This window comes from Dermacentor silvarum, chromosome 1, assembly GCF_013339745.2.
Source record: "Dermacentor silvarum isolate Dsil-2018 chromosome 1, BIME_Dsil_1.4, whole genome shotgun sequence".
Classification (NCBI taxonomy): domain Eukaryota; kingdom Metazoa; phylum Arthropoda; class Arachnida; order Ixodida; family Ixodidae; genus Dermacentor; species Dermacentor silvarum.
The window spans coordinates 78,130,313-78,152,380 of record NC_051154.1 but is presented as its reverse complement, the minus strand read 5'-3'; the positions used below and the strand labels follow the sequence as shown (position 1 = coordinate 78,152,380).

The 22,068-nt window shown below is 48.9% G+C and overlaps 1 protein-coding gene across 5 annotated transcripts in view; it reads right to left on the bottom strand.

The window, feature by feature from the left end:
- The window catches only part of LOC119431076 (uncharacterized), a 140,921-nt gene that overhangs the window by 49,876 nt on the left and 68,977 nt on the right, over positions 1–22,068 (bottom strand). For 3 of the 5 annotated variants that reach the window (XM_049670138.1, XM_049670150.1, XM_049670148.1), the window contains exon 1: positions 7,626–7,780. The exons of the other annotated variants lie outside the window; for them this stretch is intronic. The gene's annotated coding sequence lies outside the window, so the exon portion shown is untranslated. Of the gene's footprint in view, positions 1–7,625; positions 7,781–22,068 lie in introns of those variants that run through there. 5 annotated transcript variants of the gene reach the window in all.

The following is a 22,068-nucleotide window of genomic DNA, read 5'->3' as shown; positions in this document are numbered from 1 at the left end:
TACCATCGACCACGTGTTCACCAAAGGGGTCGATATAGCCACTTGAAAGTACATCTCGTACTTCAGTAGGCGCAGGCCCTTACTAGCTACGGCTTGTTCATATTTAGGTTTTAAGGAATTTTTAGATATCGCTTGTGGTAGACAGCACAAGCCTGGTATTTGAGCTGTTCTACTCGAAGAGGTAGACCTTACTTGTACGTGAAATCGAAATGAATAACTGACTGATGAACAAGAATTCACTAATTAAATGTTTAACTAATTACCTTACGGTACTATTGCTATTTACAAATTGTAGCCAGGCAGTGCGTGGACCCGCTTGGAACGAATTCTCAGAATGACGCCAGTTTCGGGATAATAATTCCCGAACTTTGCGAAGAAATACATTGGGCGGTCCAGTTACTTTTGTGATTCAATGCATAAAAGAGTATTTTGTTATACAGGTAAATGAATCAACGGTGCATTTTTTTTGCGAGTTTGATCGTGCATATCTCGAAACTGGTGTCATCCTGGAATTTCATTCCAAGTGGATATGCCTTGCAAGCTCACCGGCTACAATTCGTAAATTGCAATATGTGCCGCAAAATAATGAGATAACAAGTTAATTTGCAAACGTTTGGTAATTAGTTGATTATGTGTATCTATTTCTAGTGCAAGTACTGTCCGCCTCTTCGAATGTACGAGCTCAAGGACTAGAAATACGTTATCTGCCACAGGCGATATTTAAAAATTCTGTAAAACTTAAAAACGATCACCCCGTATAAAGTGTAGCATCCACGCGACCGAAGAAGCATCAAATAAAATAAAATAGCACTTAGGAATAGCACCAAATAAATAAAGTTTGCCCACATATTTGCGTCGTTTATACCTTTCATAAATGTTTACCATGACAAAGATAATCATCAAGGATGGCTTCTGCCTCGATTTTTTTTCTCCACTGCCTTCCTAAGCTGATGCCTCCGAGAATAATCAATATAATTTGATTAGCTCATGTCTCATTTTCGTGTCCAAAAATTTTGCCCGAAGCAGGTTGAACGAATACCGTGGTGGCAAACTTTGAGATATAAATAGTTCGGAGAGGTGTCTTGACTCTTCACTGACTGACATCGAGAGTGGCGAACAGGAGATTTGGTCAATTGCTGCTGCTGGATGCTGACAGAGGCTGTTGCTGCTGACGCCGTACAACTGCGTTGCAGATGACGCTTACAATGTGGCCGAAGTTATGCTCCCCATGCTAAAGGTGATATGCGAAGAATGGTGTCATCCATTTTAAAGTAAAGAAAGAAACTACGAAGGAGGCATGATGATGACAACGACAGCGAAGACGACTGACTGCGTGAATGCGAAAAGAAATGCGAAGAAAGGAAATGCGGCTTTGAGCCCACGCGAGTGTCCTCTACTTTGGGCATCTGATGCATCGACCGAGTAAAAAGAAAGTGCAACACTTGGTTCACAGAGCATCGTGCATATAGTGCCCGGCATCGCATACACTGGCACGAGACGAAAGAGGCCTGGTAGAATATGTCCCACCAGAGGTGGTGACCTCAGCCTTGCCGTGGTGGAGTGAAGGGGAAAAAATCTGAGTGAAGATGCAAGTGAGGATGAAGACAGAAAGAAAGGCAAAGGAAAGACAGCTGAGAAAGACAATAAATAAATAAATAAATAAATAAATAAATAAATAAATAAATAAATAAATAAATAAATAAATAAATAAATAAATAAATAAATAAATAAATAAATAAATAAATAAATAAATAAATAAATAAATAAATAAGAGGATGGAGAGTGTAAAGAGTTGGAGGGGGCCGCGGGACCACGCTTGTGTCCAGGTCAGCACACGGCAGGTACAGCGTGTGGGCCAGGCATGAGGAGGTCCATGGCTGGGAGCGGCAACAGTTTTCCGAAGAGCTTGTGCTTGTGCGGTGTGATAGGGTCAGTAACTTGGATGCTGCCGCCATGTTGCGGATAGAGGTGGCGAACTGGTTCCGGCCGCGTGAAAAGGCATTCTAGACAAGATCCGAGGATGGTTTCCGGAGCAGGTGGTTGTCTTGGTCACCGTGCATGACAGCGCGACAAAATTTCGCGAGAAGCTGAAGACCCATAAGCACCTTTCTTGACGGGATTGAAACAAAGCGCTCACACGCTGAATTCACAAAGTATAGCAGTTCAGTCCTAGTTTTCGTCGCCAAAAAATCAAGGAACTGTTGTAACCATAGCGCTTCTAAAGCAGGAAACTGATTTCAGTCAGGCGTATCAACGGAGCCCCTGATACCTTTGCGATCCCTGCAGACAGCGGACGCGCACGTCATAGGAGCGCTGCGTCTGACAACGCGCTGATCGCCGAGCGAGTCACTTGATCAAAGACGCGCCTGAACAAGCTGCGCACTAAGTGCTCTGGGGCATTGTTCTCCTATCGGCTAAATAGAATGTTGAAAGGCGAGTAGCCGATACTTTCGTTCTGACCTGTTTACTGTCTGTTTTCTATTCTTATTTTCAAAGTTTGCGACTAAGGAAAAAATAAAGAAAAACCAAAAAGGAAACCCTCTTGCAGATAACACCACCATCCTTGCAGGTGAGCTATATGAAGAGACAGATATAACTCGCACGGCAAATCAGTGGCACGAATTAGTATTTACAAAGGTTCGCGTATTGTAGCTTTCAAGCCCGTTACTCTTGAGCGCCATTTCGTTTCGCAATTTCCCTGAAATGACCGCAAACTCGCACTATCGTCATAGTTACCACGGTTTGGGCGCGAGACGAACTGTGAAAGGGAAGCTCGAAGGTTCAAAACGAGACGATGTTGTACTGAACAATCACCGAGAATGTTCGCAAAGGTCTGCCAGCCAAGCATGAGTTGATGCTTGGTTTTGGTGCCCTATAGCTAGAGCCCACAACCTCTGGCATCTTGTTCATTGTTGTTTGTGAGCCGTTCGTGAACGAGACGAAGTGATGGGTGGCAGTGAGCCTTTCCGAGTGCACGAGCAAGGCCGGGGAAAATCACACTAATTTTTTTTTCGGCGTGGCAATAATGAGATACTGCAGATATAGGACATAGCGCGCGTTTGCCCAGCACAAGAGAGTCATTTACAGAGAGTGAAAGAGTTATGAGGGAAAAGCTGAGTATGTTCTACTCAACTCTACCTAAGGGTATGGAGAAGAAAAAGATCAAGATAAGGACAAAAAAAAATGGTGATAATGTAGGTATTGTGCCCAAATGTGATTTTCTCACACTCCAATTCTGCCGCTGGTACTTACAAAGTTCACATTGGCTCTTATCGTTTGGAAATCACGCCGTTGGTCTGGCCACAAGCCTCAGATGATTACCTCCAAAAGCGGTGATTATGAAACTGTCTGTCGCGAGTATACAGGGGAACACAGAAGGCACCGGCTGTGTTGTCTTCGTCAAAGTTCATTCGTCGCAGTTTGTCTTTTCCGCATGGCCATTAAGGTGCAGGTTATAAAGATGCAGGTCACACGAAGTCTCAGCCGATATATACAGGCGGAAACGCGCTTAAGCGCGGATATGACGCTTCTCCGACCGCTACAACGCTTTTGCTTGCGGTGCTTTACATGTCGCATTTGTCGCGGTGGAAAATAACCCCGGATAAGACGGCATGCGCGCGAGGCTAGGACAGAGCTTAAAAAAAAAAGCAATAACAATAAGGCACAGGCATCACATGCAACAGAGGCGGAGAGAGGGAAACCGCTGAGTCTCGTCGTGCTTGTAAACACAAAGCATGTTGAGTCGCGCCGCGACCGCGCGGGAACGACTGACAACGCCGCACCGACAAGCGCTTCCACAACGAGCCGCGCATTATCTACTGGGTGGGCGTGCAGTCTCTTCACACGCGAGGACATCATATAAGACGGGAAGAGCGGGGAGGTATATCTGCTACACAGGCCGTCTCTGAAGCTTCTATGAAGTATACAAGTACCACTCTCTTCGTCTGCGTAAAGTCGAAATGCTTTGACAAAGTCGAGAAAGATATTGCGCGGCCACTAATTTAACGTGTTTAATATAAAGCCCCTGAATTTATGGCCGGAACCTCATGCGATAGTTACATGTATAGGGCAGAGCGGTTTTACCCGTTGGTGACGATTTCTTGGTGGATACAAATTTATGTTTACGCGTGCACGAGGACGGAGGGGTTGAGTGCCTGATTCGTAGTATATATATAGTTAATGAAATTCATAGCAAGACTGAGCCGATCGCTGCTTCACCGGTTAACGTCAGAGCTAACGTTTCCTGTTCAATTCGCTCAGAACCTATGGCGTTCTGCGGCTGAGCTCGAGGGGAGGTTAAATCCCAAAGTTTGACTTTTTTTTTTAATTTATTTCTTGCGCATCAGCCGAGAACGCATGTAAGAATGTAGACAAGGAGGAGAAGCAGCGACCGCGATGTAAGCTGCACGCTGTTTTCTGTTCTCGCCGTCATCACAGACATCTGTGATAAATTTTACCTCTCCGCGGTAGTAAACGCAGGAATCACCTCGAAGTCTTCAAAGCGCTCGCTTCAAAAGGTTATAGACCTTGCAAATGGAAGGTCGCGACGTCTTTTCTCGATTCATCATCCGCTCCCGTAGACGCGCGTTGTAACTTGGAAAATGAGCTGAGCTGAGCGAATGGAAAGCGGGAATCACGTGGAACGCATTTCTTCGTATTTACGGCGCGGCGTCGGCATGTCCACTTGACGCCGCGCGATGACCATGCGGCCGGCATGACCGGAGCGCGCACACCACAAGATTTCGACATTAACCGCACGAAACAGTTGCCATCAGGGACAACAAATATGGCAATTGCACAACATTAAATTACATAATAATTGGCTGGAATTTTGTCTTCAGAACAATTATAGCGTAAGAGCTTTTTGTGAGTACGGGCCCTGACTCTTACGCAAATGCTATAGCAGCTAGGTTCCTACAAAACCCTAAAGCTTAATCGATTGTTGATAGATACTTGCGTTAGGTGCCATATAACCCCCCCCCCCCCCCCTTCATGCATAAAGCAGGAGAAATGTTAGTTATAAACGTCGTAATGAATACTAATGATTTCTTTCATCGAAAACCTCAGGACCCTGTCTACAGGCCACGAATACAGGTATGCAGCCGTGCACTGTTTGACGGTCAATCGACTATATCGCGGTTTGGCATTCCAACACCACACAATAACAAATAAAATAAAACGGAGATAAATGAAAGAGGAGTGGGTATGGTAGTTGGGGAGAATTAGAGTTCCTGATAACAAGAACGCAAGCACCATCAAGGCAACGCTCGATCGCTATTGTATATCTGCAACGAGTAGGCTTGCCAAGAGGTGTTGAGCAAGTGCCTTCCGGGTCAGACGTCAGACGGCACTTCGCCCAGGATCTCAAGACTATACTCAAGCGGCCGGCGTTTTTGAGAGTTGGTTGGCTTTCCACGCGCCAACTCAGCATAGCAAACTGGACGCCTCGCACGGACAAGCGTATGCAGTTTAAGCTAAATGAGTTATCCTAACGTAGTCGCTTGAAACTGTACGTACAACATGATGGGATAACACCGATAGTTTCGGTGCGCTGTCTCTTTCAGAAGCGCTTGCGGATAATGACTTGTTAATTTACACATGTACAACTGGAAGATAGAATATTTGCAAATTTGCACGAAATGTCATTTAAAGTCACGTGACAGGGGTGACAGTGAAATTACTCCAGGCGCATTATCTCCAGTCAGCACTCTGCTCCTGTAGCGGATGCGAGGTCATACACGTTCCGCGCAGGCACCTCGACGGTCATGAAATTTGCAGCTTTACTCTTATCACCAGGATCGTGAACGAAATACATGACAGTAATCTTGAAAAAAAAAAAAGAAAGAAATTCGTATCGTTCCGTCTGTGCTAATGGTGAGGCGTCTTGCATACAGCATTTTCTATAGTTTTCTCCTCTTCCGGTCCAAATGAAGTTTTTCATCCATCCTCTTCCATTTGAGCCAAACTGAAGCCGCTGTATAACTTTTGGCTGTAAATTACATACAACTGCGAAATAATTCGGCCAAGAGGGAATTCTTACGAAGTATTTAAGAACATCTCTGCCTACAGCCGGGCGCGGAATTTAAGAGGAACGTCAAGAGCAGCAATCCAGAGCAAAACAAATAATTAATAAGGCTCCTGTGTACATTCGATATATATACGTAGACTCGAATGGCACCTTCACGTGTGCGCGCAAATAGTACTCTTTTCATTTCCGACCCTACATCCTCCTCACCCATTGGAAGGTAGCAAACTGGATGTGTCTGGTTAACCTGCCTGCCTTTCTTCTCTCGCCATCTCGCTACGTCAAAAGCAACATGCATGTATGTCAGTCACATTTCTATGCAAATATACGATAATAAAACTCATAAACAGCTGTAACCTGAGCAAAAGCAAGGTGTCAGCAGTAAAGAGCGACGTAAGACTAGCAGCAGCAGAGGTAGGCGAGTATTCACGAGCGCGTGGGAGATATCCTTCACTGATAAATGCTTATCTTTCAGCTGTTGTGGGCTATATCGCATTTTCTGTATTGTTTTTCATGCGCAGGAAACATCCCCGAGCAACGGTAACACTGCGCGGTTAGCGTGCTTGCACGGCAAGGTTCGAGCCACGCAGGCGATCAAAACCTTTCACAAGCTCACGCCGTTTCGAGCAACAGTAGCAAGAACAAAAGATATACCGTATGTCCAAGCTATTCGCGCTCTTCACAAAGGGCTAGAAACATCAATAGGTCACAAAATCATTTCGTAAACCACCATTTTTAGTTGATCTTTGCATGCATTTGCATGTTTCTTCAATTGTGAATTTCTGCTCGCAAACAGTTTAGTCTAAACAAAGCAAAGGAATCGTAGGAAGATCGAGACGAATTGATCTAAAGTTGTGGAGCAAGGCATGCATGCCTCAGCTCGGACCGAGCATTTCGACAAGGGCTCATGTCTTCGCTAGGACGATGGCAAGTCCCCGCGTCGAAATGTTGGCACCGAGGTGAAACTTCCTTGTTCGTAAACTTAATATTTTTTCATTCAGTCTGAAGTAGAGCTGCTGGACGATATCACAATATATGGGGGCGAAAAACGGCAAACAGATGCCATCGGGACCAGGAGATGTGGAGATCCGACAAAGGCAGCCACACTATAGGCAGCAGTTCCATCCCGGATCTTACCGATAGTTATTCGAAAATAGATGCGCATCAAAGCTAAGAGTGTAAAGGATCATGCAGCATGGCTACAGAACTGACAAAAACACTCGATGTATATTCACCGTGCAATCGACAACATGGCAGTGCAGCGGCGACCCGGCGCCCTCTGGCGGGACGCGTCGCGCAACATCATTCGGCCGCCATTACAAGGGGGCAACGAAGCGCTTGGTGATTCTCGTTCGTGACGTCGTCTCATCGCAGCGCAAGGCGTCAGACACGGGCCCGCAGTACATACTACACAGACGTGGCACGCCGTTCACGCCTGTTACAGGCGTAAACGACCAATTGCAGCAGCGATGAGGAAAGAACAGAGCGAACGCGCACGAAGGGCATCGCGACATGGCATCCGTTGCCGTTTGCCCGCTACCGAGAAAGGAAGCTTCAGATCATCGCGCGTTCAAAGCACGGACGTTCGCTGGACACCCACCTGTAGCCCCACCGGGACAGCGGGGCGCTGATCGGTGATGGGCGGGCGGCAACGTCTATGCCACGAGTCGGGAGCGTGCTCGGCTGCTGTTCGCGTAGTCCACGCGGCCGGCGAGCCCACTTGCAGCGCATTGGTGCTGCCGGACGAGATGGACGTCCGGCTGGTGCGAGCGAAGGTGGGGGGAGGCAAACCTATTGTTTTTCACTTGGCTGCAGTCGATAAGCCTTGCCCGCACCGATAAGCCTCTTTGTGTTTTAATTCTTCCGGACTGCTTATCGCCGGCTCGCTGCAGGTACGATCAGGGAGCTTGCTATACCTACTGGCGGGTCTTTTTGTCTCGTTATTCCTACAGCGGCGCCACTCGATCCTTTGTGTTTTAATCAGTGCCGCAAAGGCTGCCTCACAGCTGACAAGAGTCGATGCACACGGTGCACGGCAGGCCGAACCATGCAAACCTGCCTCGTTTGACCGGTTGGACGCACTGGACGCACCGTAGACAAGGCTGCATGCGACCGCGGAAGTGAGAGTTTGAGCGGGTTATTTACGCGCGATAATAATGGAGACCGCTCCTGCCAAAGCTTGCCGCCGTCCAGCACGCAACAATGAACCGCCCGGTGCCAGGAAAGTGCCCCGTGCAATGCCAACCGGCTTGATTGCGAACTGCGAAGCCACGACACCATCGTTCGAGAAAGCCAAGCGCACAGGCCCGTATCCCTGTACATTGATTTCGAGTTTCCCCAGTACGACAGTACACCCCCGGTCAAACGAGCGCATACAACGCAAACAAATGTCGCATCAAAACAAACCCAGAACTGGTGAACCTGAAGGTCCTGTGTGAACGTGTCAAGTGTTTTTTGAGGTCTACATGCTCGTTCTTTCAAACTTTCGATTACTCACAGGCCGCTAACTTATTTTGTAATCATTATGAGGGGGAAGACGATTGTTAGTGTTTAGGAGTGCAAGAGCCGATGGTTCCAATACAAAGGGTATACGTTTATTGCAGGCTCAGAGTTGGCTCAGGGTCATCCATCTGAAGGAGGTAGGGGTGTTCTAATGATGAGTCTTTTGGTGTAAAAAATGTGGTTGATCCCTCTTATATAGGAATCGGTATAGAACACGAAAGTGAAAGCGTTTCGCAAACGTCTGATCTGCATAAACGGCAATCTGGGCGATATGAGCCGCTCGGAGATGCAATCGAGGGGAGGTAGATGGGTTGGGTACTCCGGGTAATTAAAGCCGTTGCAAGTCGACATCAGGGGCACCTTACCATTGCACAAGAATCCTCGACAGTTGGCACATAAGCGGAAGTCTTGGAAAGACTCGCGACCGGGATACATTGTCCGGAGACACTGCATTGCACGCGGCGGAGCATCGCGCAAATCACACGTGAACCACAGGCGTTCGCAAACTGTGCAGGCGAAACCAAACGGGTTGTCACTGAATCGTTTGGTGAACTCGCGGTCCGCTGCAGCGAAGGGTGCATGATTTGCGGGTCGTGGACCATCCTGTGGGTGTTCTGGGCATCCTGCGTCGTATTGTCGAGCGGCGTCCCGCTGGCGGGTCGCTTCGGCGAAGGTACGATCATTTCGGTCTTGGTTCGGTGTGTGTATGGCAGCCAGTTGGGTCGCGATGCGGTCAACTTCTGGAAAGCGAGAGGCAGAGTTCTCAGCTTGAGCCGTGAACGCGCGAAGGCCTCCCGCTCCCCCCTGGCGTGTCCATCGCTGCACTAAACTCACTTGCGCGACGTTAGCTCGCCGACGTCGTTGTCTGTCGACGGCGCTTAATGCCGCAGTTTTCATAGTCGGTGCCATCACACTCGTATCAGTAGACAGCGGAGAAACACCGTCGGTGCATATGGAAGCTGCACTACGCTGCACACGCTAGCACAACGCGAAAGACGAAGCACGTAACTGATACACTAATACAACGCGCAAGACAAAGCACGTAACTGAATCGTCACCGAGTCAAATCAGCGCGTACAGCGCGTCGTAATTGCAGCCTCCGCGATCAACTTCAGAAACATTTTCAGAGCTAATTGCGGAGGCCACGCTCCGCTGTGCTGAGTACGGTGAACGCCACTACCAACGCCACCTAGGTGGCGTTGGTAGTGCTTCTTGATGCCAGCGTCCCTTCGAATGCTGGCATCGAGGCGTCGTAGTGCTGAGACCACCGAAGCGTTCACTGTCGGTGCGCGTTAGTGTCATAATGCAGTACTTCTCTTTTCTGCTCGTAGGCGGCGGCACCGCCCCGAGCAAGAGCGCGGGTACACGGAGGAGTGTTAGATATATAAGGCGCGTCTCTGCAAATGCGTTTGTGGCGCAATGGGTTAAACGCTCGGCGATCTATCGTCGCGGACCGAGAGGTCGTGGGTTCGATTTCGAAATTTTGCATGTTTGTGGAACTTTTTCTTCTGGTTTCTTTCTTTGTATTATGTTCTATGACGTATTTCCGTGACGGAAATACGTCAGTGAAGTCTTGGTGGACCCCGGCATAAAACACTTTCGTGTTAAAAGGTGCGAAACAACATGGAAAAAATTCGCCGACAATTACGATACTCCCTAATGCGAAATTTGAGCGCAGCTGCATACGTTATCATTTCGCGATATATTAGCTGGTGCGGACAATCTGTCTCGTGTGGCACGTTGCAAACGTAGCGAAGTGTGGCGCGACTGCATTGCTAATCGGGAAAGCGCGAGAGGCAGCGCGTGGGTGAAGCGTGGGCGCGATTCATAGCAGCCGCCGCAAACAGACATCTCCACTCACGCAGCGCTTTGTTTCCATATACGGTATCGGTGGCATCATCGGTGAACAGACGACGCACGCCACTCTGGCGCCATCTCGTAGCCATGGTCGCCGCAGAGACCGTCTTGCGCAGCACTACGCTTCTCTTCTCACGCTTTCGCCACACCCTCCTCCTCCGCTTTCCTCCTTGCGCTGTAGAAGAACTTTCTGTGGGCCTAGTTGGTGCATACTTGATAAACTTTTTAGAGCGCAAACAAGAGACAAGACACAAAAGGGAGGTGAAACACAGGAGGGTCCTGTGTTTCACCTCCCTTTTGTGCCTTGTCTCTTGTTTTTGCTCTCATTGCGCTGTCTTCGCTATCGCCGTCTTTCATCCGTCACTGCGCTCCGCGTTCGCTCTTTAGAGATAGAAATATTTGAAGTGCTGCGAACCCATGATTTCAGGAGGCGAGCGCCACCGTCAACATACACTCTCTCCACTTGCCCCGTCTAGCCTCCGCAAACGAAATTCCTTCCCTGCGCTCTCCCATACCGGAGCCGAAGGATCGTGTGACTAATATGTCACGGGCCCCGCCTTCTTTTATATTGCGATAGCAATTATACGGACACTCCAAGCGCATTTCTGCCATCGGCGTCGCCGTGAGTGTGCGAGGAAAAGCGTACGAGGGGAGCCGGCAATCGCGGCTTTATGCAACGAACACGAAGTAGGAAGGCAGACCGGAAGCGCGCGGTCGTCTTTCGCCCACGCGAGGCATGGGGGCGAGGCGAAGGAGAGGGGGGGAGGGTGTTCTGCTCCGTCGGCTGCTGCTCACAGCGCGGCCGCACCATATCTTGAAAGCGATCTGCGATGCGGGCGAAGTGCTCGCTCGCGCGGGTCTCATCTTCAAAACGATCTGCGATGGGGACAAAGTGCATGCGCCGAGTGCCGGTAGCTTCGTATGCGCTCTGCTTTCGACGTTCAGTTCGCGTTGAAGCTAGACGAGAGACAGCGCGAAGGTCAATTTGCCCGCTGCTGCTGGCGCGCTTTCTCACTCCGGCGTTTTCACAGCGAATTACCGCGGTCATCGAGCGAGATGTGTTCATGTTTACCCGTGCGCGCGTGACACCGTGCTTGTCTATTTAGTTAGTAAGCGAATGTTTACAACTTTATACGGCCGATAAAAGTACTATCATTACTTGGTACAGCTGTCTACTAATTTGCTATCGCAATCAATGCTTCGCCTTTCGGGCGCAACTGCGACTTTCTTTTTTTCTCTCTCTCTCGCGCGTTTTTGCCGAGTGGTGCACTTCCGGTGACGGTATCGCGCACGAGCTGTTGCATTTGTCTTGTTTCGCGCAGCGGACGATTTTGCGCGCTCTACACGAGAACACCAGATTAGCGGTATAAGTCAGCTGGTGCCACAGTCACGAGCAATGAGGGCGGCTTGAGAGGATGAAAGACCATGATCGCGGCGCTGGAACACGGCAAAAAAATGACGCAGTTACCTTCGTGCAAGCGGCCGCTTTATGCACAACTGAGTATGAGTACTCTTGGAGTCGTAGAGCCGACTGACCGATACGTCCAGTAGGATCCTTTAGGGATGAAAGCCAGCATAAGGCATAAGGGTCGGTGATAATTGTGGATGGCCGGCCGTACAACTTGGGGCAAAATTTACACACTGCCCAAACGAGGGCAAGACACTGGCGTTCAGTAATGGAGTAACTGCTCTCCGCTTGGGAGAGAAGGCGGCTAGCGTACGCAATAACACGGTCGCAACCTTGGTGGCACTGAGCCAGAACAGCGCCGATTTCATGAACGCTGGCATCGGTGCGAACTTCCGTTGGAGTGGTCGCGTCAAAATGGGTGAGAACTGGTGGTGAAGTGAGCCGCACTGTACGTTCAGCGAACGCAGCTATAGCTTGTTACCGACCTCAGACAAAAGCCGCGTATTTCTTGAGAAGTTCTGTGAGAAGACGTGCAACGTAAGCGAAATTGCGTACCAACCGGCGGAAGTATGAGTGAAGTCCCACAATGCTTCGAACATTGTTGGCACAGGCTGGCACGGGGAAACTCTTGACGGCGCGAACTTGCTTGGGATCGGGACGGACGCCGGAAGAATCGATGAAGCGTCCGAGCACAGTAAGTTGCCGGAGGCCGAAGTGACATTTTGATGAATTGAACTGAAGCCCAGGCTTGCGGAAAATAAAGAATTGTCGAAAGACGCTCGAGGTGCGTGGCAAAAGTTGGTGAAAAGACAACGTCATCTAGGTAGCACAGGCAGATTGACCACTTAAAACCGTGAAGGAGAGCGTCCATCATACGTTCAAATGTAGCCTGGGCATTACATAACCCGAACGGCATCACTTTAAACTGATAGAGGCCATCAGGTGCAATAAAAGCGGCCTTTTCGCGGTCCATGTCGTCAACCGCAATCTGCCAGTACCCGGAGCGAAGGTCTATCGAAGAAAACTATTTTGCACCATATAAACAATCCAGGGAGTCGTCTTTTTTTTTTGTTACTTTGTTGAGATGTCTATAGTCGACACAGAAGTGCCAGGTGTCATCCTTCTTTCTGACGAGCACGACCGGGGAAGCCCAAGGGCTACAAGAAGGCTCAATGATATCTCGGGCAAGCATCTTCTCGACTTGCTTCTGTATAACTTGGCGCTCAGTAGGGGAGACGCGGTAGGGTTGTCGGTGTGTAATCTATGTTTCACAACGGACGCTTGATCCAGTAGCCGATCATCGAGATCGAAAATGTCCCGGTACGAGGCGAGAAGGCAACGAAGTGCGCCTGCATGGTGGTCCCGAAGGTCACGAGCAATCATTGTCGTGAAAGGTTCGAATACTCGGGTTGTAGGGCCAGAACCAACACAGGCAGTCGACGCAGTATCACCAGTTAAGGTAGAAATATGGTAGTCGCAAGCCGGGGCCAAGGTTATACCCTGAGGTAGCACTCGAGGGCAGAGGCCGAAATTCACCACAGGAAGACTAGTGGCATTGCCTTTTATACAGACGACCGTGTGTGGGAATGTCACGTTCCGCGACATTAGGACGGTGGTGTTGGGTGACGATGTAATCGCCGTCGGCAACAGGTGGATCGGGTGAAACGGCAATATAAGTCATGGCTTGCATGGTGAGGTAGGGGAACGTAATCGGTGGAACATACTCGACTCGGCGTATAGGATCAGGAGGGTCAACGGCATAGGTTGGAGAACTCCCGCAGAGCAGTCAATAACGACCGAATGTGCCGACAGAAATTCAAGGCCTAAGATGATTTCGTGTGGGCACTGCTCCAAGACATAAAACAAAACAGAAGTGTGGCGTCCGGCAACAGTGACACGGGTGGCACCCATTCTGGTGACAGTGACCCAGTGACGACAGCGAGCGGGGAAGGAGTTAGAACTTTCTTTTTGCGTGTACGGAAGTTCGAGTTGATAACGGATATAAGTGCTCCTGTGTCAATCAGTGCTATTTATACAGGTATACCGTCCACGTCCACGTTAATGAGGTTGTGATGGCCAGGCAGTGTAAGCAAATAAATTTCAGATCGGGTCGTCATGGTAGGCTCACCTCTCTGAGCTGCGCCCGTTAGTTTTCCGAGGAGCGGCGGGAGTAACGAGGCAGAGGCGAGCGGGAAAGGCGTGGGCGTGGCGAAGGGGAACGGTTTGGTCGTGCGGGAAGAGTTGTTGGAGCGGTGTATTCTTCGATGTGTGTCGGCGGGCGGGGACTACCAGGTGGGCGCAGGGTATTTCGAAAGCTCAGCCAAGGCTGCGAGTTCCAAGAACTGCGACAACGCGTCCACAGCAGAAGCAGATAGGCCTGTCATCAGAAGTGCGCCATTCTTCCGGGTTTCGATAACGAGGACGAGCGTACGAACTTTGTGGTAGATCGGGTACGCCGGGTGAGCGGTAGTCGGGCCTGTTGTCTGGGCAAAGTGACTGGAGTCCGACGTTGGCCAATTCTTGCCGTACAACGGCCTGGATGAGGGATATTGTTGTGTAGGAATCGTATGGAGCGCGAACCTGGGTAGGAACTGGAGAGGCAGCTTCAATCTCCCGGCGGACGATGCGCACAATACTGTCGGATGCAGCCGGCACGGGTGGGAGACGAAGGTTCTCGCAGGTAGATGTTGCAGCCGTGTTATGAAGGCGAGAAAAGTGGTGAGCAATGCGACGGCTTTTGAAGCGAAGGCCTTTATATGTCTCATGAGTCAGTCGACCTTGAGCGAAAACGCAACGAGGACACGAACGGTACAAAAAGGCTACGAACCCTCGACCTTTGGTGGAAGTCAAACCCACGACTTTTGGTGTTAATGAAGGCGAAGTTAATTAAGACACAGTTAATTAAGACAAAGTTAATTAAGGCACTCGAACCCACGACCTAGAGCGGGAGTCGAACCCTCGACATTTAGAATTAAGAGGGATGACTAAGCGAATTAAAAGGGGTTGTGTACGCCGTATGTCCATCTTTGATACATCGGCACTTGGGCTTTCGCTTTCAAGTCGTCTTAGGGATAACATAAGAGACCTTGTGAGGTGTTGACTCCTTCGAAGCTGCGGCATTCAGCAATAATGTCCTGCACTGTCGAAGAGCTCTTGAATACGAGGAGAGTAAACGCGTCGTCCGCGCTTTTTGAGGATGTGTGCGACCTTTTCCGCTTACGGCATCTTCTCGTCAACCTTGCGACTTAGCGCACACACATCCTGAATATATGTCACATAGCACTGAGCGCAAGTCTCAACTCGGGACGCAAGGTCTTTCTGCGCCACACACCTGCTGCCAACGGGCTTGCCAAACAAATCAGTGAGCTTTTGTTTGCGCAAGTCCCAGCTGGTGAGTTCCTCTTCGTGGGTCTACGTGCCGTTGGGGCGAGGTAAGATATCAGGTTAGCGAGCATGACGGTTGGCTCCCAGTGGTTGCTTGCGCTAACCCGTTCGTATAGATAAAGCCATTCTTCAACGTCGGTGTTGTCCATGCCGGAAAATGTTCATGGGTCGCGCGGTTGCGCCAGGATGACGGTGGACGCGGGTGGCGACGTGCCCGAAGCATTCTCGCCTTGAGCTGACATTGCAGATGCACCCAAAGATCGCCCGCTGCGTAAATTCGGCGTGCGTTTTGGAGAGACCGCGACGTCCACCAAAATGTTACGGGGAGAAGAGAGGTTTAAAATACATTTACAGGGTATTTAAACGCGTTCACTGGCATACCAGATGGCAGACAGTCCGTGCGACATCAGCGAGCGTCGTCGTCTTCTGAACTGTTCTCAGCTTTGTCTCTGGAAGTGTTTGGTAACAATATACAGGGATCACGATAGTATCTCTCTGCTGGTCGGAAAGGCACCCAGCGCAAAGAATTTCGGTAAAAGTGCGGACAACCGCGTTTACCGTTAATTCATTCTGTACTGAATGTTGCGCAAATAGGAGCACCAGGTAGGTATACATGACTCTTCGAGCTAAGCCGTTGGCTTGATCATAGTTAAAGTTTTGCAAAGTGGAGCACACTTAGAAAGAACAGATGAAAGTATGTTCCTGCGTTCAGGCATATCGATTTGATAGCGTCGATTGCAAGAGTCACGTGTGCAACGCCGCCGGCGCTGAGACAACAGCCGCGGCGTGGCGCGAGGATACCGCGAGATGTTTAGTGAGGAGTGGAGTCAGTGAGGAGGGCATGAGGAGGGCGCACTGCCACAGAAGTTCCACAAGAAACGGAAACGCCGCTTAGCCGAGATCAGGGGAGCGCTCCAGCTGCACCGTGACATTTTCGTTTTCAACTCAGCTTCAGTGGCATTCGGGTTGCGATTAGGCATGGTCATAAAGTCTGCAAGCTTTATTGTGTTGAATGCTGAAGTCGATACTAAGTCAATGCTTTCTTCTTCGTGTTTTGTTTTGCCGGCAGAAGTCACCGGTGCTAGAGCGTTAGTATTCCGACTTTCTTTTCTTTTTTTTTATAGTTTACACAGACTATATTGTAGACTTTCTTTGAACCCGTAAACGAGTTTTTGCTGAAAACGGAGTTGTGTTCTAGTTCACTCTTCTAAATTCTCGCCTGATGCGTCTTTCTTGCCCTCCTAAATGCTATTAATTTTCAGCTGTTGGATATCATAAAAAAAAGAACGCCTCATGCCTTATTTTGCTCCAGGGTGTCGCACGCTTGTAGTCGCTGTTCGGTTTACAGCATGTGGCCTGGCGTCTGGATTGAGTCAGATTCCTGCTTTAAATTTTTATCGGCCCCGATCATCATCATTAATCCTTTCCGTCGTCACCCAGAAGTGCGCCCTCGCTCCCGACACCAACAAAGTTATTTCACGATGATCGTTTGAGCGCTCCTCTTTTCTGGCGCTATTGCGACGCACATCGCGTATCACTATGGGGTGTACGAGATGAATTCCGCAATCGTTAAAGCTTTGCACGGATGAGACGGAGCCACACGCCGACTCTGGTCACTCAGCGAAAGCCGGAAGTGATGTCGGAAGCGCGTGTCGTACGCAGGCTCTCGAACCAGTCGGCCAACGCTGCTGAACCCGCCAAAACAGCGCATATGTCAGTGTGAGCCCGAGTGCGTGCACTCGGGTTGTCTCGGGTGCAGCGGGCGCAACCCGCTGTTTGTTTTCGATAACGCCAGCGGAAGCGGCTGTCGGTGGAAGAAAAAAAGAAAAAGAAAAGGAAAGAAAAGGGCAGCAGCGGCAGCCAGAGGTGCAAGTGACAGCCTATGCGACTACCAGCTGACAAGTGCCAATAAAGGGTATCCAGACAGCTTCCCCAGCCGGGCAGGGTGTGTATCTTTAGCACGTCGGCGCGAACAAGACAACTCGACAATGTGCAATATACTTCGACGCGCAGCTTTCTTCAACGTCCCCGTGACGACACGACAAATACGCGCTGGAACCAGGCGCGAGATAAATCAATCAATCAATCAATCAATCAATCAATCAAAGCAAAGAAGAGAAACCGAGAGCAGCGAAGGCCATCTTCTGATGACAACACTCCCCGCGTTGCTCGGAAATTCGGATTGAGAAAGAACTGTAGCATTTGGACGCGATTCACTCTGCTAGTATGCCATCTCTATGCAAAGAACAAACGCAGCTGAGGTTACAGCAGAACAGTATACCATGCAGTGTAACCTGGCTTCATAGGTGACCTAAAAGTTGCAGATGTTTTCGCGCCCAAGGAATGCCGACACTGTTCAGAATGATATCGCTTCGCGTTCTATACAAGTGCACACGCGCACGCTGTAGTGTGCCAGTATAAAAAATGGAAAAGAAAACTACGATGTCAAAGTCCACTGTTGTGCAGCCTGTCGGAAGTCAAGAGGCGCATTGTGCTCGTGAATAAGCGTAGTAGTTCGCGCAACAGTGCACTTGGGTCACGCAAGTGTCTGGCCTTTCCCTGGCTTCAAAGCTAATACCTAGTATTTAGTTCTTGCGCACAACGGTTTGCGAGCCTAAATTGACGTCAGCCCAGATTAATGTCCGGGATGGAGTGCATTCAACAGCGTGACCGTGATCTCGCATTCCATTTTATTGTGTCATTTCCATAGAGTTTCTCACTATAACACCTAGAAGGTAATCTGGTGCCACCGTCTATGCGAGTTTCTTAAATGGCGCTGTGCCCTCATGGGAATAACGGGATATGCGCCTGCGAGGCTTGTGTTGAACGAGGCTTCGTCTAAAACGTGGATATGACTACACAAATAATGCGTTCTTAAAGTAAAATCTACATAAAAGGCTTTCATTCACCCATTTTACATCTCCCAATAAAGTTTACTCACCTACAATGCAAGATCAAGCGAAGAAAAGCAAGAACAGACGACTAGTTCTTCCACAGCGAGCGAGTCTTGTCTGTCCGCCAACGCTGATATTTTTACGCTTCATATAATTGTACACTCAATAAAATATCCTAATAATGAAACAAAACGTGATTTTGTGTAATAATAAAGCTAAAACAGCTCTTTACGTGGTTACGGTGGCTAGATGGGTAGGTGTGCCGACCGGCGCGTCTGGAGCGTAGTACACCGCTTCTCCGCATCATGACGCAAAATTGGCGCTGCGGTCAGTATAACGGCTCCGCAGTGCGCGTCGTCTGCTACAGGTGGCAGACGGCGCGCAAGAAATAAAGATCGTATTCGTATGTCGTCTGTTCGTGTCTGTTTGAAAGGTGAAGAGCTCCGGGTCTCTCTTACTGTTTGAAAGTTCCTAAGAGATGTGGAATGTTCCTGGTCGGAAAATTTAGCAGCTGTATTGCTGCACCGAAGGCCACCAAGGACACTTACTGCTTCGCTCCGAACTGCAAGTCGGTTTCTAAATCGCTGAGAAAGAGGCCTAAAATAGCCTTGTTTTCGGTGCCAAAAAACCCAGACTTTTTTAGGAAATGGGAACTGGCCCTTCATCAAGCGGACAAGCAATTGCAGCCAACACCAATTGTGTGCGAGCGACAGTAGTAGCAGTAGTAAACGTTTATTCCATGAAGGGGATTGAAGGGAAGTAGGTCGGGCTGTCAGTACAGGGCTCCACTGGCCTTAGAGGCTCGCCGGGCTTGGTCGAGTGGCTCTCCCGTTCCGTGCTAGCAAGCGAGGTCTCCCACTGCCTGTTTCTGGGTATTTGCCCTAATTTGGGGGAATTGATATTTGGAGGCCGCGAATTGCACTCCCACGTAATGTGGGCAAGAGTGACACTTTCAAGAACATTTCATTCAACGAGATTTCACCTATGTGGTCAACGGAGAGGTTGACCCGATTCCAAGGGAGCGTCCACGGCTTACCAACGATGCAGTGCCATCAATTCTGCCAGGCGCTCCAGTCTACCTCTCAAAAGTGATGCCCCCCCCCCCCCCCTAAAAAAAAAGGAAAACGAAGAATTATTTTGGACCGCGATCACAACAGGTAATTAAGACAGCAAGCTGTTCTGAGAATGCGGAGGGATCCCAGGAACGAGATGTTAATGAAGCCTGCGCAAATGGCGACAACTTTCAGTTTTCTACACCTACGCTTGCTGAGATCGTCAGCTCGTGTGTTCTGTCTCACGGCCACGGGACCCGGCATTCAGTGGAAGGTACAACGGCTGCCGAGTTTTCCGTTTGCGTGAAAAAACGGAAACAGCATCACGCTCACCTAAGTCATCGTCCTGGGAGCGTGTGATCATATGTGCGAGCAAATGTTTCTGTCCAGGCCACGGTGGTGTAACGACTGCTAATTAAACCTGCATAAGAAGCCAGCTCCCTCCTTGTGGAAGTAGACAAAATGCTGTCATGCCAAGGCAGTAATGCAAGGCATAAACGCTGCCATGCCAAGCAATGCAACACAATAACTAGATTTCTCGAGATTAAAACTTTAGATCTTCCATAAATATCGCGTAAACGTGTTTTTATATACCGTATAAAACCATTGCAGTATTGTTTTATGCATGGAAAAAATCCATCTACGTCTTTAATGCAATGGGGTGGAGCGCTCCGTTTATACCAATAAATGTGACCCGTCGCCCAAGCTAGAAAATTGACTTCAGCATTTCGTGTTTTCTGACTAGACGACAATAACAAATTCCTAATTCTGGCACTGCCTACACTGCTCAGATCGGTATTATAACTCGTACTTTAAAGCTAAAATCAGAGGCAGCGATACTATAAAACTCTATGGTCATTTCAGAAGACGGTTTCAAGTCTCACTATCACTGAATTTGAAATTCGTTCATGCATGTGTGTGTGTGTGTGTGTGTTTTTTTTTATAACAGCTTTTACGTAGGTTACTGCCATCAGTTGCGTAGATAAAGTAACTAAGACTCTAGGAGAGCTTTTATTTTTGCACGGCCAGTTAACCGATGTAAATTAAGGCAGCCGAAGTGCTCGAGGATTCAGTGCAATAACCTCGCGTTGTCGAAGTTCATTCATACTTTCGTACGACGTCGTTTACAGTTATCGTGACCGCGCAACAGTAGGCTATTCCCAAATCTAACTAAATATGGTGCCACAGTTCATCTCATAGCTTAACGTGGAATCAAAGATTACTCCGGAAAATTGTCTGCTTTCGAATTTCACACTCTCTGGTATATGATTTCTAGCAGTGTGATGTAGCTAGCGTAACAGCTAAAAACGCCACCGAGCCCGGAAAGGGAAGGGAATTAAAAGACTCAATTTACTACCAGACCGTTTCAGGTTGATAAATAGCCTGGTAAATTTCATTGCTAGCGTCAGTTTGCGCACTACCTCCGCTATGAGCTCAACCCCTTTCCTGTTACACGCTCTCGCCTCCTGGAGATGCCGCTTTTCTGCTATTTGATCTTGTATGTGGCAGAGCTCCCTTTACGTCAATCAGAGTCGCCTTGTATTTTCTTTACCGAATAGTCGAAAAATACCACTTGTTTTTAAGTTGCATCATTTAGGAGGCATTCATGTACACTGTTTAATGTTCACTCGTATGTAGGCACTTTATTTTTAGTTTCTGCTCTGTTCCCCTGACAGGCCTCTTTCTTGCGGTCTCACAATCAGCACGTAGATGATAAAAAATGAGATCAGAGAAATTGAGGAATCGAGTGGCCACCTTAGTCGGCACTTTTGCACTCGTATAACAATCCCGTGCTCGTCTTCCTTCTCAGTGAACAAGGGTAGAAGACGCGCGCACGCAGGGATTTACAAGCGTGCGGTCGGCATTATTGAGCTAAACGCTTCGTGGGACTGCAGGGGCTTTTACCGGTTAAAACATATCAGTCGCAATTAAGACTCCCTGGTCTGAATTCCTCTGACAAAATTTACAGTCTGTTTCTGAACGAGAAAATAAAAGTAAAGATAAGAAAAATTTGCGAAAGCAATTTTTCACGATAGACGGAAACCGTCTGTGACAAATTCAGCATGTCGCAGGGAGCTTATACAACCTTCAAATTTCTAAATTTCTGCTATGACTAAGTGAAGAACGGGTGCGAATTATTCTGAGATTACATTTATGTCGGCTAAGGCATGTTACACACATTAGGCGGTAGGCTTCAAAGCTGGAGCGCAGAGCCCTGATCTCAACAGTGCATGCGCGATAGAGACAGAGCCACCACGGTGGGTAAGCCATTTCGATTCCTGACTGGTCAACTTGGGTGGCAAAACAAATTTTGCCCTTTAACTTTCTTCAGTTCTATAGAAACTTCAGCGAGCGGTCGTAGGAGATTTGGTCGACGTTAAAAGGCCCCAGCTGGTATATAATATTAAAGCGGAGCACTCGCAACGTTCGCGCAGACGCACGCTGGCGTACGCATACGGGCCTGCAAGGCACCGTCGGCACTTTCGCACAATCCTTTTTAGAACGTGACTTTCTCCTCACACCGGGAGCTGAATCGGCAGGCGCACACTCAAAAAAGCGAAACAGTCGGTAAGACCGAAATAACTTGTCCCTCCCTGCGTCGACGACGAAAGAAGCGTCGTTTAGCATCCGGTCCTTCGCGTCCCCCTGCCGCCGCCCAACTGAAGCCGGGGAAGTCTATTTTCCGCCTCGCCAGTCAAGCGTTTTATGGCCCGTAACCCTTCTGTTTGCCGCCACGCTCGGCGTAGCGGCTTCGCGTCAATGACGCTTTCTATGCACTCGGCGTGTGAAAAAAAAAAAAAAAAACGCAATGCGCTTTACTGTTGGGAAGCGAGAAACACAGTCCTGAAAGATATCCAGACAGCGGGTCGTTAGTGTTAGTCTGCGCTTAGAGCTCGGACAAAACACAAAACGTATTTGATGAAAGTTGCCCGTTAATACACGCGC